General features: G+C 42.9%; 1 protein-coding gene across 14 annotated transcripts in view; it reads left to right on the top strand.

Moving 5' to 3' along the window:
* Window positions 1–16,155, top strand: part of LOC129527637 (sorting nexin-29-like) — a 173,974-nt gene that overhangs the window by 35,557 nt on the left and 122,262 nt on the right. The window lies entirely within an intron of this gene.

Raw genomic sequence — 16,155 nt, 5'->3', positions numbered from 1 at the left:
TGACTCAGCCTCCCTAGTAGCTGGGACTATAGGTGCGCGCCTCCAGGCCTGGGTAATTTTTGTATTTTTAGTAGAGACGGGGTTTCACCATGTTGGTCAGGCTGGTCTTAAACACCTGACCTCAAGTGATCCACCTGCCTCAGCCTCCCAAAGTGGTGGGATTACAGGCATGAGCCACCACGCCCGGCCTATGTTTAGTTTTAAGGCTACTGTTTTTATGTCATATGATGCTAGTTTACCATTTACAACTGTGATGGAGCTTTCCATTTTTTAAATTTTAAAATAATTTTTCTTCTTAAACAGGTGTATGTAACTGAACAAAGTGAGTCAAATTCAAGACAAATAAGTAAATAATAGTACATATCCTTACACCGAAAAAAAGCTGCCAAGGTGTTGGTGGATGAGTAATGTTTCGAGTAGAGACAGTGCTAGCAGGACAGAGCAGACCATTGCTGGATTTGGGAGCCTAAATGGTGCACCGTATTTTGCCAAAATACAAAATCCAAGGTGGATGTGTGTGAGCATGTTTTTGTATGTGTGTGTGGGTATATATATATGTATACATGTATATATATATATTTATATGTGTGTGTATATATGTGTGTGTGTGTGTATATATGTATATTTGATCTTGTGAGAGACGGACACCGTGAGATGCAGCCGTCTTCACATGGAACATAAAGCAGTATTGACATTAGGGGAAATGCAGGTGAGACTTGTTTTTTCCTTCAGATGGAGTCCTGAGAAGCCTCCCCAGGAGGAAGTGGTGGCAGCCGCTGGGCTCTGAAATGCGTGCTTCTCTTTGTTGGTGATGTTTTCTAGCTCTGTTTTTCCCTAGGAACAAAGACTCATTCTTATGGTTCATTGAAATTATTCCGTGTTCTTTCAGTCAGACTGGACTGTGAAGAAGCTTTAAGATATCTTTGGAATATTTTGCCCTCTAGAAATAATGGCCCAGGAGCTTTGTAGGCCCTAGAAGTTACCTCAAAGACTAGACACGTGATTGTTCCGCCAAGGCGTCTTTGTCCCATACGGAATCAGAGGACGTGATCTGGAAGTTTTCCCTTTAAATTATGAACAGAAATGATAATGGGGGCAGTGGAATCAGCATGGGCTTTGGAGCTTGGCATTTGAATCCTGGGTTTGCCAGTTCTGGGTTGTGTTGTGATTTTGGGCAAGTTTCTTTCTTGCACCTCAATATCCTCAACTCTGAAATGGGTAGTATAATGGTATTCACTTCAGAGGGTTGTTATGAGTCAGTTCATGTGCAACCCTTAAAACATTGCCTGGCAGGTAGTAAGTTTCCAGTAATCGTTAGCTGTTGTGATTTTCATTATAAGGATATGTAAGGTGTTTTGACACTTGGTAGACATTTACCACACACTCACACACTGGATCTCTTTGCCATATGGGTGGCAGTGAGTTGGCTTCAGGTATTCATCTGTATTTAGAAGTTGTTAATTTTGGCCAGGTGCAGTGGCCCGCACTTGTAATCTCAAGCCCTTTGGGAGGCCAAGGTGGGAGGATCACTTGAGCCCAGGAGTTCGAGACCAGCCTGGCCAACATGGCGAAAGCCCATGTCTACAAAAAAACCAAAAATTAGCTAGCCAGGTGCGGTGGTGCAGGCCTGTGGTCTCAGCTACTCAAGAGGCTGAAGCGGGAGGATCACTTGAGCCTAGGAGGTTGAGGCTGCAGTGAGTCATCAACCCGCCACTGCACTCTAGCCTGGGCGATGTGAGTGAGACCTTGTCTCAAAACAAACAAACAAACAAACAAGAAATTGCTCTTTTTAATGAACTTTCAGGTGACTGTCAGAAGAAATCATAGGAGAGCATTTCTTTTCCTTTCAAAGCATGCAGGAAAGAATGATTTGTTTTGGTGATTTTTTTTTTTTTTTTAACCTTTTGAGGAATTAGAATCAGTTCTGGACTTTTCAGGAAGCTAAAAACCAAAACCAGCTGCCCTTTGTTGTTCCTGATGTTATTCTTAATGCAGTTGAAAACTGTCACGTGTATCCCCCAGAGGACTTATGAAACGGAATGGCTTTTTCAGGCTTTTTTTCTCTTTTAAATATCTCTGAATGTTTGTCATGTGATTTTTATGTTCCCTGCATCACAAGTTTCTTACCAGCCTCTAACTAGTTTGAGGTGTTGACTGGATGTTACGATTCTTGTCATCCTGGCCAAAAATCCTGGGGTTCATTAATTGGACTCTCCCCCTCCCTTACCCCAAGTACTTTATTTCCACTTTGAGGCTCTGTAGTAGACAGTCCATATTGCATACTCTTTTATTTTACTGCTTGATTAAATGAATTGCTTGGGTGTTTTTTTTTTTTTTTTTTTGAAAAAAGATTATTTCTAGCAATGGGGAACCTCCAGGACGTTTAACAAATCTAAGCCCATTTTTATATCTGATTTTTTTTTTTTTTTTTTGAGACAGGATTGCACTCTGTCGCCCAGGCTGGAGTGCAGTGGCGTGATCTCGGCTCACTGCAACCTCTGCCTCCCAGGTTCTAGCAATTCTTGTGCCTTAGCCTCCGAGTAGCTGGGATTTTAGGCGTGTGTCACCACACCCAGCTAATTTTTGTGTTTTTAGTAGAGACGGGGTTTAACCATGTTGGCCAGGCTGTTCTCAAACTCCCGACCTCAGGTGATTCACCCTTCTTGGCCTCCCAAAGTGCTGGGATTATAGGCGTGAGTCACTATGCCTGGCCCTGAACCTATTTTTATATCTAAATTTAAATTAGTATTTGTCTTACTTATATTGATAGTTGTTGAGAAATACTGCCTAGGCCATAGTAAACAATATGTTAGCACCATCATCTTCGTCATGAACCTGACAGTGGAGAGAGGTGGTGAGCATGGGGTGTGAGCTTTGGTGTCAGATATACTTACCTTCATGCCTCCTTCAGCCACAAATCACCAGTTACCAGCTGTGTAATTTTGGACTGACTTAGCTCCTTTAAACCTCGCATGCACCATCTGGGAAATCAGATAATAATAATGATACTCACTTGCTAGGGTTTTAGTCAGGATTAGCTGTAATAATATTTGCTTGGTACACCCAGTTAAAACGTAATAAACTCAAAACATTTTTTTTGTATGACTAGACATACCTGTGTTTTTTGACAGTTACTAGTAACTGAAGGTTGGAGGGATTGCCTCATTAATTCCTTCATTCAACAGGTATTTATTTATAGAGTACTATGTTGGCATTGGCGATGCAAACTGGATGAGATGGTTGCTGTCTTCAAGAAATTCAGAATTGAATCTGGGAGTTGGACATGTAAATTGTGGGCAATTATGGTGACCTGTAATAAATATTAGTTGTCATAGGGCGACAACAGGGTTGTTAGCGGTCAAATAGGTGGGATAGGAATTTTAGGCAGAGGGAATAGCAGATGTGAAGGTGCAGGGATGTGGGGCAAAATGGTGGGGTGCATGAATGAGTGTTGTTTGGTTTGGGAGATCAGTTGGAAAGTCAGCAGGTTCTTCTCTGCTATCACAGGGAAGTATTGGAATGCCATCGGTTAGGGCAGTATTTCTTTTGTTTATTTTTTATTTTTGAGACAGAGTTTTGCTTTTGTTGTCCAGGCTGGAGTACAGTGGTGCAGTCTTGGCTTACTGCAACCTCTGCCTCCTACGTTCAAGTGATTCTCCTGCCTCAGCCTCCCGAGTAGCTGGGACTACAGGCGCCTGCCCCCATGCCTGGCTAATGTTTGTATTTCTCGTGGAGATGAGGTTTCACCATGTTGGCCAGGCTGGTCTTAAACTCCTGACCTCGTGATCTGCCCGCCTCGGCCTCCCAAAGTGCTGGGATTACAGGCATGAGCCACCGTGCCTGGCAGGGCATTATTTCTTTAACTTAGGCCATTGTGTACCATTTTCACCATTTTCGCCATTTCTGTGTTCCATCTGAGCCAGAGGTTGGCTTGAGGTGGAATTCCAAGGCACTGTCTACTCTGGTCTGGGGCTGGTTATATTTTTTCCTGACACACATAAATGTTTATCTGTGTTTCCCTAAAATCATGTCATGTACTGTGTACCTATAGCGTAGTATGGTACCAATCGGGAAAAAAGAAAGAAAATGACACAGTCAGATTTGCATTTCAGGTAGATGGCTTCTGCCCAGGATGCATGGGTTGGGGTGGGTGGAGGAGTGGAGGTGGGTGGGGTGAGATGGAATCTGGGAGAACCGGGGTTGGAGGGCAGAGTGAAGCAGGGACTGGGGAAGAGACAGAAGGATTGAGGTTTGGGAGTGAGCCTTGATGAGATTCAGTGATTACCCAGATGTGGAGGTTGAGAAATAATGTCGTGGCTCTACCATGGAAGCTTGGTATAAAACAGCAAAGCCAAATAGCCAGCAAACATATATTAGGAAAAAGAAAGACACCGAAATTCACTAGTGGTCAAGGAAATGCAAATTAAAGCAACAGTGAGCTGCCTACTTTTCACCCATCAGACTGACAAAACCTCAAAACAACAGTCAAGATTATTGTTAGTGGCCAGGCACGGTGGCTCACGCCTGTAATCCCAGCACTTTGGGAGGCTGAGGGGGGCAGATTGCTTGAGGCCAGGAGTTCGAGACCAGCCTGGCCAACATAGTGAAACCCTGTCTCTACTGGGAAAAAATAAAAAATAAAAAATAAAAAATAAATAAATAAATAAATAAATATATATATATATCAAGAGAGAGGAGAAAAGGGTGGTCTCATGCACTGCTGGCCAGAAAGCAGGAATGAAAAGAAATATATATTGGTTTTTAAATTTTTTATTTTTATTTATTTATTATTTATGTATTTAATTTTGTGATGGAGTCCCGCTGTGTTGCCCAGTCTGGAGTGCAGTGGCATAATCTTGGCTCACTGCAACCTCTGCCTCCCAGGTTCAAGTGATTCTCCTGTCTCAGCCTCCCGAGTAGTTGGGATTACAGGTACATGCCGCCATACCCGGCTAATTTTTTTTTGTTTTGTATTTTAGTAGAGATGAGGTTTCACCATGTTGCCCAGGCTGGTCTTGAACTCCTGAGCTCAGGCAATCTACCCGCTTCGGCCCCCCAAAGTGCTAGGATTACAGGCATGAGCCACCGTGCCTGGCCTTTATTTTTATTTATTAAGAAAATGATTTAAAGACGGGTCTTGTTATATTGCCCAGGCTGGCTTTGAACTCCTGGCCTCAAGTGATCCTCCCTCCTCAAACTCCCAAGTAGCTGAGACTCCAGGTGCATGCCACTGTGCCTGGCTGAGTTTTTATTTTTTTAAAGCAAGCTTTTGGTTTGAATTTTTTGTTCTCTCAGGCTGTGGACTTTGACCATACTTGGAGATCCCATTGACTATTGGCTTCATGTGATTTCTCGTGTCGCATTTATTCACGCCTGCATCTAGGGGCTCTTGTTTTTCTCCATTCTCTTTTTCCATTTTGATTTACTGGCTCCTGCCGCAGATTCCTTCTCAGTGCCAGCACCTGTTCCTGATTTTGACGGTCCTCATCCGCCAAGAGTATCCAGGCAGCATTTATTTGCATCTAGACCAAGAGTTGGAGATCTGTCTATACCAGGGAGGACAATTATTGTTTATATTAGTAACATTTGGAAATTATCAGAGCCGGGCACGGTGGCTCATGCTTGTAATCCAAGCACTTTGGAAGGCCGAGGAGCACAGATCACCTGAGGTCAGGAGTTCGAGACCCGCCTGACCAACATAGAGAAACCCTGTCTCTACTAAAAATACAAAATTAGCTGGGCGTGGTGGTGCATGCCTGTAATCCTAGCTTCTCAGGAGGCTGAGGCAGAAGAATTGCTTGAACCTGGGAGCCAGAGGTTGTGGTGAGCCGAGATCACGCCATTGTACTCCAGCCTGGGCAACAAGAATGAAGCTCCGTCTCAAAAAAAAAAAAAAAAAAAAAAAAGAAAAGAAAAAGAAAATCATCAGAAATTATGATTTACCATTTAAAGATAGGTTATTTTTCCATTTTCTGGTTCCTCTGTACAAAGATTAATTTGATTATTTGTATGTACCTTTCTGCTATTCTCAAACCTTCACACTTATGGTACCTTGAAAACTGCTGCCTTGTGAGTTATCACTGTTGCCAAGCATGAATTTTTTTCTTTTTACTTTTTGGTCAACTATTTTTTTTTGGGGAGAGGGGGAGGGTCCCGTTTTTTCTGTCCTGTATGTTTTCCTTCCCTTTGGGTTGCTTCTGTTAATGACCAAGAATTATTTGTTCTATATTTTTCCATGCATACACAATTATTTACAGATAAAATAGCCATGTATATATACACATATATGTAGCCTTATTGCCATTGTTTTACAAAAATAGAATCATACATAATGCTGTGCATTTTTATTTTTTATCTTGGTACTCCTGCATTGAAACATTTCCAAGTTATAGTTCTTTTTTTTTAATTTTTTATATTTTTTGGAGATGGTGTCTTGCTCTGTCGCCAGACTGGAGTGCTGTGGTGCGATCTCAGCTCACTGAAACTCCCTGGTTCAAGTGATTCTCCTGCCTCAGCCTCCTGAGTAGCTGGGATTACAGGCACGCACCACCACGCCTGGCTAATTTTTGTATTTTAGTAGAGATGTAGTTTCACTATGTTGGCCAGGATGGTCTTGATCTCCTGACCTCATGATCTGCCCGCTTCAGCCTCCCAAAGTGCTGGGATTATAGGCGTGAGCCACCGCGCCTGGTCTTTTTATTTTTTTCCGAGACGGAGTCTTGCTCTGTCGCCCAGGCTGGAGTGCAGTGATGCGATCTTGGCTCAGTGCAAGCTCCGCCTCCCGGGTTCACACCATTCTCCTGTCTCAGCCTCCTGAGTAGCTGGGACTACAGGCGCCCGCCACCGTGCCCGGCTCACTTTTTGTATTTTTAGTAGAGATAGGGTTTCACCGTGTTAGCCAGGATGGTCTCAATCTCCTGACCTCGTGATCTGCCCACCTTGGCCTCCCAAAGTGCTGGGATTACAGGCGCCTGAGCCACTGGGCCCGGCCTCCGAGTTATAGTTCTAATGATTCTTTTTATTTATTTATTTTTTTGGGGACAGAATGTCGCTCTGTCACCCAGGCTGAAGTGCAGTGGTGCAATCTTGGCTCACTGCAACCTCCACTTCCCAGGTTCAAGCAATTCTCCTGTCTCAGCCTCCTGAGTAGCTGGGATTACAGGCGCCCGCCACCACACCCGGCTAATTTTTGTGTTTTTATTAGAGACGAGATTTCACCACGTTGGCCAGGCTGGTCTCAAATTGCTGACCTCAAGTGATCTGTCCACCTTGGCCTCCCAAAGTGCTGGGATTACAGGTGGGAGCCACTGCCCCCGCCCAGCTAATAATTCTTTTTAAAAGGCTACATTGCATTGCATGTTGCAGATGTACAAACAGTTGCCTGTGGAATACTGACTTTGTTTCTGATTTTTACTATGATGGACAGTGAAGCAATAGACATTCTTAAGCATCATTTTTTTTTAATATACTGAGGATTTTATATTTCTGGTATAGGTTTCCAGGAGTTGGGTTGCTGAGTCAAAGAGAGCAGCCTCTGGCTTTCGAAACATTTCTACCAGTAGTTCATGAGTCTACCTTTTTCTTTCTTGCCAACAATAATTTCTCTGGCACAAGAGTGTCATTGCTAGGTTGTGTGGTATTTGCATAGTTAGTTTTATCTAGAGCGGCTGTACCGTTTTGCGTTCCCACCAGTAGTGTGGCAGTGATCCAGTTTCTCTGTGTCCTTGCTAGCATTTGGTTTTGTCATGACTTTGTATTTTAGCCATTCTGATAGGTGTGTAGTTGTGTCTTATTGTGGTTTGAATTTGCATTTCCCTAATGACTAATGATGTTGGACATCTTTTCCTGTGCTTGTTGGCCATCTCCATATCCCTTTTGGTGAGCTGTCTGTTCATTTCTTGTTCATTTTCTAGCTGTTAGGGCTTTTATTTTTATAGGGTGATTTCCTAGAAGTGGGATTGCTGGGTTAAAGGGTTATGCACCTTAAAAAAAATTATACTGGCCAAGCACAGTGGCTCATACCTATAATTCTAGCACTTTGGGAGGCCAGGGCAGGAGGATTGCTTAAGCCCAGGAGTTACAGACCAGCCTGGGCAACATAGTGAGACCCCTGTCTTTACAAAAAAAAAAATTAAAAAAATTAACTGACCGTGGTAGTGCCTGTGGTCTCAGCTACTTGGGAGGCTGAGGTGGAAGATCACTTGGACCCGGGAGGTCGAGACTGCGGTGAGCCATGATTGTGCCATTGCACTCCAGTGTGGGTGACAGAATGAGACCCTATCTCAACAACAACAACAAAAATTATACTGCTTGATCTCTTTGCAGAAAGGTATAGCAATTCATATTTCTATTCCTATCGGCAATACCTATTTCCCCATGCTCTTGCTAGCACTATGATTGCTTTTGAAGTCCTTAGTCCTAACCTGGGCCTCAGTGTTACTATACTTTCTTGGGCTATTAGTGAGATTGAGTATCTTTTCTTATATTTCTTGGCCAACTTTTTTTGTGGTTGATTTCTTCACCTTCTGTGCTTTTTATTTTTTGAGTTGCTTGTCTTATCCATTTGTAGAAACAGAGTTTTTGTGAATATTAATTTTTTCAGCTATATGTTCTGTTAATATTTTCTCATCTGTCACTTTAGTTATTGTTTCACTGTATTTATGGTATCTTTTTGTCATGTAGACATTTACAAATTTTACGTAATTAATTCTGTGAACCTTAAAATGTTTTGGTTTTCGAGTACTGCATCTTATCCTCAGATTCTTCAGTATTTTTCTCAGTTATTTTTACTGTAAACGTTTTCATTTTTTACACTTAACATTTTTCTTTGATCTTGATCCATCTGGAATTTCATTCTGTCTGTGGTTTGCATTAGGAGTTTATCCTTATGAGACAGGAATTTATCCTTATTTTTTTTTCAGCTGCATGATCCTTTGTGTTAACGTCATTGGTTAAGCAGCCCATTCTGCCCATCTGACTGAAGTGCTACCATTATTATAGATGAAATGCTTCCATATGTATTAGGATTTTTTTGTGGGTGCGGGGGCTTTCTTTTGTTTTTTTTTTTTTTTTTTTTTTGAGATGAAGTCTCTCTCGTCACCCAGGCAGGAGTGCAATGGCGCGATCTTGGCTCACTGCAACCCCCGCATCCCGGGTTCAAGTGATTCTCCTGCCTCAGCCTCCCAGGTAGCTGGGATTACAGGTGCCTGCCACCACGCCTGGCCTGTACCCCAGAACAAGGGGTGCCAAGTCGTTCCTGCATTTGTTATTGGAATTGTATTAAGTTTGTACATTAATTTGGGAAGAATTGATGTTTTGAGTTTAATAAGTCTTCCCATTCAGGAAAATGGTGTTTCTTTTTATCTATTTGTTTGATCTTTATGCCGTTTAACAAAATTTTATGTTTTTCTTCATATAGGGCTTGTCTATTTATTTTTAAAAATGATTTATTTTGGCTGGGCGTGGTGGTTCACATCTGTAGTCCTAGCACTTTGGGAGGCCAAGGCAGGTGGATCACGAGGTCAGGAGTTGGAGACCACCCTGGCCAAGATGGTAAAACTCCATCTCTACTAAAAATGAAAAAAAAAAAAAAAAAAAAAAAAATCAGCCAGGCGTGGTGGTGGGCACCTGTAATCCCAGCCACTCGGGAGGCTGAAGCAGGAGAATCACTTGAACCTGGGAGGCGCAGGTTGCAGTGAGCCGAGATCATGTCACTGCACTTCAGCCTGGGTGACAGAGTGAGACTCTGTCTCAAGAAAAAAAAAAAGAAAGAAAGATATATTTTATTTTTTTACTGTTATGCATCAAGTTCCTCTCCTCTAGTTTTGTCTACCTAAAGTCAACTTTTAATGTTATGGTGTCTTTGTTTTTCTTTGTGCAAATTTGTGGGGTATATTATCTTTTACACTTTTTTTTGTCTTTTTTTTTCCTTTTTGTGGAGAATGCGGTCTCGCTATATTGCCCATGCAGGTCTCGAATTCCTGGGCTCAAGCTGTCCTCCTGCCGCTGCCTCCGTAAGAGCTGGGATTACAGGTGTGAGCCACTGAGCCCGGCCTGGGGTATATTATCTTTTATTGCAGTGTTTTTATATTTGTGGGTTAGAAAGATTTAAATCTTTTTGTAGATCTGTTTTTTTTTCATTTAATATTACAATCTAACCTTTTAAAAAATGCTATATCCAAGTTTTCTATAAGCATTTTAAATAATTGCATGATTTTTCCTCACCATAACCTTTAAACCATATTTCTTCATTCCTTATCTGTAGTTCAAGGCAATAATATTTCTGGTTCTTGAAGCCCGAATACTTTTTTAAATGCTTGTTTTAGCAAATGAGTTAGGTTCGGAAAAGTATGAAAGCAATAAAACCATGACCAGTAATTCTTTTTGTTTTTTTGAGATGGAGTCTCGCTCTGTCACCCAGGCTGGAGTGCAGTGGCACTATCTTGGCTCACTGCAAGCTCCGCCTCCCGGGTTCACACCATTCACCTGCCTCAGCCTCCCGAGTAGCTGGGACTACAGGCCCGCCACCAGGCCCGGCTAATTTTTTGTATTTTTAGTAGAGACAGGGTTTCACTGTGTTAGCCAGAATGGTCTCGATCTCTTGACCTCGTGATCTGCCCGCCTCGGCCTCCCAAAGTGCTGGGATTACAAGAGTGAGCCACCATGCCTAGCAACCATGACCAGTAAATCTTTTACCAAGTGGCTCTTAATTTTTTTACATAATTCCCTTTGGAATTGTTATATATGTAAATATATATATATATATATATAGATAGATAGATAGATAGATAGATAGATAGATATAGATATATAATTTTTTTTTTTTTTTTTGAGACGGAGTTTTGCTCTTGTTGCCCAAGCTGGAGTGCAGTGGCGTGATCTTGGCTCACTGCAAACCTCTGCCTCCCGGGTTCAAGTGATTCTCTTGGCTCAGCCTCCCAAGTAGCTGGGATTACAGGCACATGCCACCACACCCGACTTTTTTTTGTATTTTTAGTAGAAACGGGATTTCACCATTTTAGCCAGGCTGGTCTCAAACTCCTGACCTCAGGTGATCTGCCTGCCTTGGCCTCCCAAAGCGCTGGGATTACAGCCATGAGCCACTGCACCTGGCCTGTATTGTATTCTTCAAGCATAACTGAGAACATACTTAACATACAGTTCCCTATCCTGCTTATTTTTCATCTTATGTTATAAAGATACTGACTTATCAGTATAAGCTCTTGGTAAATATTTTAAAGACCTAAACAGCTATTGTTTATCTAACCAGTTCCCCAAGTGTTAAATATTTAGGCAGTTTCTAAACTTTTTTTTTTTTTTAAGACAAGGTCTTGCTCTGTCACCCATGCTAAAGTGCAGTGGTGCGATCCCGGCTCACTGTAGCCTCCGCTTCCTGGGCTCAAGCAACCCTTCTGGCTCAGCTTCCTGAGTAGCTGGGACTACAGGCATGTGCAACCACACCCAGGGCTAATTTTTTTATTTTTTGTAGAGATAGGGTTTCAGGCCACTGTGCCTGTAATCTTAACGCTTTAAAAAATTTATTTATTTATTTATTTTTTAGAATAGAGACGAGGTTTTGCTTTGTTGCCCAGGCTGGTTTCAAACTCCTGGCCTCAAGTGATCTGCCCACCTCGGCCTCCCAAATTGCTGGGATTGCAGGTGTGAGCCACTGCGCCCCACCTATTCTTAGATTTTTATCTGATTTGTAGATTATAGTCTAGGATTGATTTCTGCTCCTGAAATTCATGGATTAAGCATGTGAACCTTTTTGAAAAGTTAATTAATTAAACATAAATATAGCTCATGGCTCTTTTTTTTTTTTTTTTTTTTTTTTTTTGAGACGGAGTCTCGCTCTGTTCCCCAGGCTGGAGTGCAGTGGTGCCATCTCGGCTCACTGCAACCTCCGCCTCCTGGGTTCAAGCGATTGTCCTGTCTCAGCCACCTGAGTAGCTGGGATTACAGGCACTCACCACCATGCCTGGCTAATTTTTGTATTTTTAGTAGAGATGGGGTTTTGCCATGTTGGCCAGGCTGGTCTGGAACTCCTGACCTCAGGTGATCCTCCCGTCTCGGCCTCCCAAAGTGCTGAGATTACAGGCCTGAGCCACTGAGCCCAGCCTCATGGCCCATTTCAAATGATTGTCATGTAATGGCCTTGTTCTTACTGTCTTAAATCTGAGATATGGCTCATACTGTCGATTGACTGATTTTCACTGGTACAGCAGACTCCATTCCAGCTAACATTGGGATTTTACACATGACGATAATCCAGTCCATTTTCATGACTGTAGTTGGTTTTCTCAAAAAGGCTCCATTAAAGCTGTAACATAGTAAAAGAATTGCCGGTTGTGGTGGTTCATGCCTGGAATCCCAGCACTTTGGGAGGCTGAGGCAGGCGGATCACAATTCAGGAGTTCGAGACCAGCCTGGCCAACACAGTGAAACCCCATCTCTACAAAAAATATAAAAATATTAGCTGGGCATGGTGGCGCACACCTGTAATCCCAGCTACTTGGGAGGCTGAGGCAGGACAATTGCTTGAACCCAGGAGACAGAGGTTGCAGTGAGCCGAGATCGCGCCACTGCACTCCAGTTTGGGCAACGGAGCGAGACTCTGACTCAAAAAAAAAAAAAATCAAGTAAATAGGTCCTTCTGTCACAAGGTTAATTTGATGCAGTTTATAAAAATGCAGCATTCATGGCTGATCCTGTTGTTCTAATATTTGCCATGCAAAAGTATAGGATTCTTAGGAATCTTTTAATAGATTCGTGTGCAGATTAAGCAGTCTTGAAATATAGGACAGGCTGGGCTTGGTGTCTCACTTCTGTAATCCTAGCACTTTCGGGGGCCAAGGTAGGCGGATCACTTGAGGTCAGCAGTTTGAGATCAGCCTGGCCAACATGGTGAAACCCTGGCTCTACTAAAAATACACACAAAAAATGGCCGGACGTGGTGGCCCGTGGCTGTAATCCCAGCTACTCCAGAGGCTGAGGCAGGATAATCTCGAACGTGGGAGGCGGAGGTTACAGTGAGCCGAGATCACGTCACTGCACTCCAGCCTGGGGAACAGAGCAAGGCTCCATCTCAAAAAAAAAAAAAAAGATAGGACAAAGCTCATGAAAACAAATGCTTGCTGAATCTTCACAGAAAACTAGTTGAGCTGGTGCAGTGTCCAGGTCTGCTGGTCTTGGTGGACAGTTTCAAATGCAGCAGGAGGAAGTTACTTCATTTTCCATTCACAACTCTTTTGCTGCTTTATCAGACTTTTACTGAGCACCTGGGAGGAAGTTTTTTTTTTTTTTTTTTTTTTTTAAACAGCTTTATTGAGGTCTACTTTATATACTGTTAAAATTGTAAGTATACAATTCAGTGATTTTTTTTTTCAATTCAGTGATTTTTGTGCTTTTTTTTTTTTTTTCTTTGAGGCAGAGTTTCGCTCTTGTTGCTCAGGCTGGAGTACAGTGGCACGATCTCAGCTCACTGCGACCTCCGCCTCCCGGGTTCAAGCGATTCTCCAGCCCCAGCCTCTGGAGTAGCTGGGATTACAGGAGCCTGCCACCACACCCAGCTAATTTTTGTATTTTTAGTAGAAATGGAGTTTTGCCATGTTGGCCAGGTTGGTCTTGAACTCCTGACCTCAGGTGATCTGCCCACCTCAGCCTCCCAAAGTGTTGGGATTACAGGCATGAGCCACAACGCCCAGCCAATTTTTGTGCTTTTTAATAAATTTATAGAGTTGTGTAACCATCGATCACAATTCAGTTTTAGAGCATTTCCATTATCCCCCCAAATTCCCTTGTGCTAGTTAACACTTAATCCCTAATTTCAACTCCAGCCTTAGAGAACCACTAATTAAATGACTTTCTGTTTCTATATCCAAATGTTCCTTGACTTATGATGGGGTTATGTCCTGATAATCCTATTGTAGAGTCAAAAAGTCATAAATTGAACCATGGTTATGTTAAGGACTGTCTGTATTTACCCTTCTTAGACGTTTCATGGAATCATACAGTGTGTGGTGTTTTGGGTCTGGCTTCCTTCCTCTAGCATAGTATTTTCAAGGTTCTTCCATGTTGTAGCATGGATCAGTACCTTATTCCTTTTTTTTTTTTTTTTTTTTTTGAGACCAAGTCTCTCTCTGTTGTCCAAGCTGGAGTGCAGTGATGTGATCTCAGCTTACTGCAACCTGTGCCCCCTGGGTCCAAGGAATTCTCCTGCTCCAGCCTTCCCAGTAGCTGGAATTACAGGTGCCTGCTGTAACGCCCAGTGAATTTTTGTGTTTTTAGTAGAGTTGAGATTTCACCCTGTTGGCCAGGCTGGTCTCGAACTCCTGACCTCAAGTGATCTGCCTGCCTTGGCATCCCAAAGTGCTGGTATTATAGGTGTGAGCTACTGCACCCCACCTGACTGGTGCTTTTTAAAAAATTAAAATATTCACTGTTGTTAAGTGACCCACTTATTTAAAATAATATTCCTAGTTCATTAACTTAGAATGGAAGTTTGGTGTGATAAAATGGCAAGGAGGCAGCTGACCTCTCCAGTGAAGCCAGAGTGTCTACAGTAGAGAGTATTCTGGGAACCCCCCAGCCCTCTCAACAAAGTGAGACTCTGTCTCAAAAAAAAAAAAAAAAAAAAAAAGTAGCTGCGCGTGGTAGTGCATGCCTGTAGTCTCAGTTACTTGGTAGGCTGAGGTTGGAGGATCGTTTGAGCCTGGGAGATTGAGGCTGCAGTGAGCCATGATCACACCACCACACTCCAGCCTGGGTAACAGAGCAAGACCCTGTCTCAAAAAAAAAAAAAAAAAAAAAAAAGAAAGAAAAGAAAATAACTCTACTAAAGCTAGTGCCCCTTTCGTTTCGTGGGAATTATCATCTACTGCTTCCCATATAAGATGGTTCATTAACTTAATTAACTTCCCATATAAGATGGGAAGCAGTGGAAAGCCTTAGTGTGACCTAGTGTATGATATAGTGCTTCCAAGATGTGTCCACCAGAAGCTAAAGAGTAGATTCCTGTGCTTGGACAGGTGTGCTCTACTTGATTCACTAGTTTTAACTGACCTGGATTCGAATGACAGTTTATACGAAATCTCCTGAGATGCATCTCCCACCAAAATGTACATCAGGTTCATAATCTTGAGTTCCCTGACTGGAGAGACCATGTCGGTCACATTCTCTGTGGCAACCAGGCATGGTGCTGAGTGCACGGGAGCTCACAGTTAGCAAGAGCAGGCAGCCCTGGAAATCAGACCATTAACAGAGAGTGGCGAGCGTTGCAGTACAAAGAAGCTCAGAATGAGGAAACATTCAGGAAGGCTTCCTGGAGGAGGGAATACGTGAGCTAAGTCTTTTTTTTTTTTTTCTTTTGAGACTGAGTTTCGCTCTTGTCGCCCAGGCTGGAGTACAATGGCACGATCTCGACTCACGGCAACCTCTGCCTCCTGGATTCATGTGATGCTCCTGCCTCAGCCTCCAGAGTAGCTGGGATTATAAGCATGTGCCACCACACCCAGCTCATTTTTTATATTTTTTTTTTTTAGTAGAAATGGGGTTTCACCACGTTGGCCAGGCTGGTCTTGAACTCCTGACCCCAGGTGATCCACCCGCCTTGGCCTCCCAAAGTGCTGGGATTACAAGTGTGAGCCACTGCACCCAGTCGAGATCTGTCTTGAATGACCAGTAGATACGTGCTCAGATCCAAACTGGAGGTGGAAAGGGCATATGGGGAGGGTGTTAAGTAGAACGGCCTTTGGCGAGGAAGGCATCATAGTGATCTAATTAAAAGACTAGCATCCACCTGGGTATTCGTGCAGTGTTAGGTTAGTTGTGACCTCTGTGCCTCTGTGACACAGTACTGACGATGTAACCCAAACCTTGGGGACTGGATTTGTGCAGTTCGCCTGCATTCCATTCCTCTTAGGGCCCTGGTTTTATCTAGAGCTGGCTGGGCAGTTATTGACTTGTGCATTGGAACCAAGCAAACTGATAGCAATTGTTGAGTTGATTGCTGTATTTGCAGAAGATTCTTTTAAAGATAGAGGCTTTGGTTAATTACAGAGAACTCTCAACATACCCCAGAGTTTTTTTGTTTTTGTTTTTGTTTTTGTTTTTTTCTCTCTCTGAGACAGACCCCTGATCTAGGTCATTGTTGCTGTG

The sequence above is a fragment of the Gorilla gorilla genome, chromosome 18 (assembly GCF_029281585.2).
Source record: "Gorilla gorilla gorilla isolate KB3781 chromosome 18, NHGRI_mGorGor1-v2.1_pri, whole genome shotgun sequence".
NCBI classification, from domain to species: Eukaryota; Metazoa; Chordata; class Mammalia; order Primates; family Hominidae; genus Gorilla; species Gorilla gorilla.
The sequence above is the reverse complement of the archived record's forward strand: the minus strand, read 5'-3'. Positions and strand labels throughout refer to the sequence as shown.